The sequence below is a fragment of the Coloeus monedula genome, assembly GCF_965178545.1.
Source record: "Coloeus monedula genome assembly, contig: HAP1_SCAFFOLD_105, whole genome shotgun sequence".
Lineage (NCBI taxonomy): Eukaryota > Metazoa > Chordata > Aves > Passeriformes > Corvidae > Coloeus > Coloeus monedula.
The window spans coordinates 282,510-287,806 of record NW_028120798.1 but is presented as its reverse complement, the minus strand read 5'-3'; positions in this window follow the sequence as shown (position 1 = coordinate 287,806).

Genomic DNA, 5,297 nt, shown 5'->3' with positions numbered 1-5,297 from the left:
CTGGTGCTGAGGAGGTTTTGTTTCACTGAAGTTTTGGGAACACCTCTGTGCCTGTGTCACAGAACCCCAGAGCAGCTGTGATGTCAGAAAGGGGCTGTGTGACATCACAGGGTGGTGCTGTGACATAACAGCTTGGGCTGTGACATCACTGGGCAGACTATGACATCACAGAGACGGCTGTGACATCACAGGGTGCTGGTGTGACAGCACAGTGCAGAGTTGTGACATCATAGATACGACTATGACATCACAGGGCGCTTGTGTTACATCACAGAGTGGCTATGACATCATAGGGTGGCTGTGTGCCATCCCAGGGTGGCTGTGTGCCATCCCAGGGGGTTGGATGCCATGGCAACCCTCATCAGTTCCAGTTCCCTTGGAAACCCCCCCAGGCCCCATTGCTGCAGTCAGGCTCCGTGGCCACTTGCCCGCAGAGCTGTGGCTGCCCTCAGCTGCCATGGCAGCCCTCAGGACAGAGCGGTGCCGGGCTGGTGCCAGCTACAATTGCAGTGACACTCGCTGATGCCCTCAGGTGCCACGGCAGCGGCCACAGGGACCCGTTCCTCACTTGGGTGCCACGGACACCAACGCTTGGCCCCGCTGCCATGGGCATTGGCACGGTCACCTGCACTCAGGGCCCGTGGCCGGGCACTGCTGCCATGGACACGGGCACGCAGCCCTGGGCCACAGGCGGCTGCCGTGGCCACCAGCCCAAGGTCCCGTGGCCAGGGCCGGGGCCATGGAAAGGAACCCGTGGAGCCGTGGTGATGCTGGGTGGCCATGGGGTGCTGCTGGGGGCTGGGCCAGAGGGAATTTCCTTGCCAGCCCTTTCTCTGGGGCTGTGTTGGGCTCTGTGCTGAGCACAGCGTTGCTCACACTGAGATGGTTTTGTTCTTGCTCAGCTTGCACAGAGCCAAGGCCTTTCCTGCCCCTCGTCCGGCCACGCTGGCGAGGGGCTGGGGGTGCGGGGCAGCTTGGCAGGGGTCACAGCCAGGACAGCTGACCCCAACTGACCCCAGGCATATCCCAGACCACAGGACATCATGGCCAGGGTATAAAGTGGGGGGAACAAGGAGCAAGGGGGGACATTTGGAGGGAGGGGTTTTGTCTTCCCAGGTAACACTCAGGCAGGATGGGGCCCTGTTTTGCTGGTGGGCAGGGTCAGCACCAAAGACACAGACACCAACTGAAGGAATTGTGCAATTTATAGAATGCAGATCTGCAAAGAATTCTCTTTCTAAATGGACTGAACAAGGTTATTATGGAAGTGGTAAACAGACTGAACATCTGAAGGGTTGTCTTTTTACATTGTCAGTGGGAGAAGGGAGGAGAGTTCTGAAGGTGGTATAATTTTTTTTTTTTCCTTCTTTTAGGTCTGTTAATAAACTTCTTTATATTCTTCCAAGTTTGGGGCCTGCTTTGCGTTTCTCCTAATTCTTATCTCACAGAAGATAAACAGTATTTTGGTCCAAACCACTACACTAAATTGGTGTTTCTGCCCGGTTACGAACTGAACCCGCTACAAAATGGTGGGGAATGCTGGCAATTGATGAGACCTGTGAGATAAAGATTAATTAGGAGGAATATTGGGCAAAGCAGGTATTAAGTCATAAGTTAAGTAGCATGATTGTGAGACACTTATATTGTAATTGTACTGAAATGGCTAGGGGTGGAATATGGTAGAAGTTGAATGTAATTTTGATAATAATTCTTAAGTGTGTCTTCACAGAGGCGAGGGGTGGAGAATGTCATAGGTTAGCAAGCATAGTCCTAGAAGGGATGTCCTTGCTAAGGGGTGCTTACAGCTTCCTCTGGGACCTGACAGAACCTAGCAGCGGCCAGTTTGAATATGGACAATTCTTTAAGCCACTTAAAGTTGTGACCGCCTCTGTGATCCACACTTAAGAACAGACAAACCCCCCCAGCTCTCTCTCTCTCGTTTCCGGCGCTGGGACAGGTGGCTGCGGGGCCCGAGCGGGGCCCAGTGGGCCCGGCCCAGGCCCTGCTCGGGCCAGGCCATGGCTCCAGGATGACCCCCCCAGCAGGGCTGTGGCAGCCAGAGCGGCTCGGAACTCCACCCCCCCTCCACTTCGGCCAAGATTTCAGCAAAGCCGCACCTCTGTCCAGCAGAGGTCAGGTGACAACAGCGATAAGCCACACAGCTGCAAGGCCGAGGTGAGATTAACCCTTTTATTGCTGTGAAGAGCTGGAAACCTGAGGGAAGAGAGAGAGGAGATGCTTAAAGCTGAAATTCTGTTGTGAAGCTGTGATATATCAGAGTATCCCGTGGTAATTTCATGAAGATATGGGGGGTGGAGTGTTCAGCTCGTAAGCAAAAGCACCTGCGCTGAGATAGGCAGATGCTGACGCAGCTGTAATTTCATGAGAAGTTTGGACAGGGAGAGATGGACCAGATGAGGACTTTTGCTCCAAACGGGAAAGGAGAAACCTCAGTTCCTAGAGATGCTCCCAGAGATAGTCCTAACGATGAGATGATGAAGACCCTTTGCTCCCAGTGAAGGAGAAGGGCCTCTGTTTTTGTTTCTGAACGGCTCAACCTTAAAATTGTACCCCAAAAACTTCAAGAGTGGACCCTCGAAAGCAGTTGCAGGAAAAGCTGCAAGTCGGGGGAAGGGACTCACATGCGAGCAGAGAGACTCCTCTTCCTAAATGGACTGAACAATATTTGGAAGTGGGCGGCTGGCTCGTTGTGATAATGTTTTCATAGCACGAGCAAGAAGAGACTTCTCTTGCTACATGGACTGAACAAGGTTATTATGGAAGTGGTAACAGACTGAACATCTCAAGGGTTGTCTTTTTACATTGTCAGTGGGAGAAGGGAGGAAGGTGGGGGGAGGAGGAGAGTTCTGAAGGTATGGTGTAATTTTTCTTCCCTCTTTTAGGTCTGTTAATAAACTTCTTTATATTCTTCCAAGTTTGGGGCCTGCTTTGCGTTTCTTCTAATTCTCATCTCACAGCAGATAAACAGTAATGAGTATTTTGGACCAAACCACTACACTAAATTGGTGTTTCCACCCAGTTACAAACCCAACCTGCGACAGAGTGACTGGGAATATGCTGGAGGGAACTGGGGTACACTGGGAGAGACTGGGAGTTACTGGAACAAAAGTGAGGGTGAAAGAGAGCAACTGGAACCATGTGAGGCACAACTGGTTCATACTGGCAGCGACTGGGAGCACACTGGGGTCACATTTGGATCATACTGGGAGCGACTGGACTAATACTGGGAGTATCTGAGAGTGACTAGGAACACACCATGCATATCATCCCCCCTACTGGGGGTGACTGGGAGCAACAGGGAGCATGCTTGGAGCAAATGGCATCATACTGGGACTGACTGGGTTGATCTAGGAAGCAACTGGAACCATGCTGGAGGCAACTGGGACCATACTGGGAGTGATTGGAAGCAATTGGGATGATAATGGGACCATACTGGCAGTGCTGGCATGTGACTGGGATGATACTGGAGGTGACTGGGATCATACTGGTGTTGAAAGGGAGCAACTGGGATCACACCTTGGCCTACTGGGAGCAACCGAGAGAAACTGGGATGATGCTGCAAGCAACTGGGAGTAACTGGGAATGACTGGATGCATGCTGGAGGCAACTGGGATATTCTGGGCATGGCTGGGATCATACAGGGATAGCTAACACCTCACTGGGGCCGCTGGGAGTGTCTGGGAATGACTACGGACATGCTGAGGGTAACTGGGATATACTGGGATTGACTGGGAGTGGCTGTGAGCAACTGGAATCGTGCTAAAAGCAACTGGGAGGAGGTGGGAGTGACTGGGAGCATGCTGGGGGTGACAGGGTGCATGCTGATGGGAACTGGGATGTACTGGGAGTGTCTGTAACCATACTGGGATTGTCTATAACCATACTGGTATTGACTGGGATTTACAGAGCCTTCCCTGGGACAGCTGGAAGTGATCCCCCCGTTCCCCCGCCCTCCCTCGGGCACTGCCGCATCTCCCAGCCTGCGCCGCCGGGATCTGCCCGGAGCAGCGCGATGGCTCCATGTAGCGGGCTGAGTTCGAAACCAGGCAGAAACACCAATTAAATGTAGTGGTTTTGGTTCAAAATATTCATTACTTACTTATTTTCCTTCTGTGAGATAAGAATTAGGAGAAAAGCAAAGCAGGCACAAACCTTAAACAGTTGCAGTACAATGAAAGAGTTTTATTACTAATAGAATTAAAAGTAAAGAGACAATAACAAAACAAAATTAGAGCAAATCCCCCCCCCCTCCAGCCAGCACTTCTCTCCTTTTACCTAGCTCACACAAGGGATAACAGAACATGGGATGTTAGTCAGTGTTCCAGTTCTTGAAAAGTCTCTCTCTTATGCTTAAGGGAAAAAAAGGTTTTTCCTTCAGTTGCACGTGGTTCCCAAACTGCCACCAACAGCAGATCCGCCCGGAAACAATCAATCTGCTGTGTGTAGAACATCTCTCCCATGAAAAATCTCACAGTTCCTTCACACTGCAAAACATGGGCCATCACATGGGGTTATTCATCTTTTTAAGGATAAGTTCTTTTGGCCTGCACACAAAAGCTTTTTTCTTCGCCACAAGTCTCTAGCAGCCTCTTACTACTATATAGCCTGGCATCGGCATTCTTCACAATCTTCACAGGCCACACGAGGATTCTCCATCCCCCCATGTTCTTCAAATGGATTAAAGAGACAAACAGTTTGTGGTATTACAGTTTCTTACCACGGCACGCAAGAAGGTTTCTTTTAAGCTGCGCGCCAGAATCGCGGCACCGCCCTCTTTTCTCCCGTCGCCATTTCCAGCTCCGTCCCACAGGACTCACTTCTCTTTCTCTCAGACTCTGCAGCTGCCATGCTGAAGGGTGTTCTTGTTCGGGCTTTACGGTGGGGAAAGCCTCGCTCCCTTTGTGCTGCTGGCTGCGTGGTGTCCTCTTCAGTTCAGCACGAAGTGTGCTGGCTGCAGACAGGAGGCTCCGCCGGCTCCCGCTGGCTCCGCCAGCTCCGCATGGAGAGGAGAGGGACCCGCCTGTCCCCAGAAGCCGCGCTGGATGGGTTTAGCTGTGAGCAGTCCATGGCTGGTTTGAGCTGCCTGCGGCTCTGGGACAGTCCCCCCCAGCGACCCAGGGTCCGTGCCGCAGTGTTGGGAAAGGGGGAAAGGGGCAGTGGCCCCGGCCCGGCCGGGCGGGGCCGGGAGGCTCGGAGCCCCCCCACCTTCCAGCAGGCGAGCTCCGACAAAAAGGGGAAGTCCCGCATTTCTGTGCGGTTTAAATATGTAAATTGTG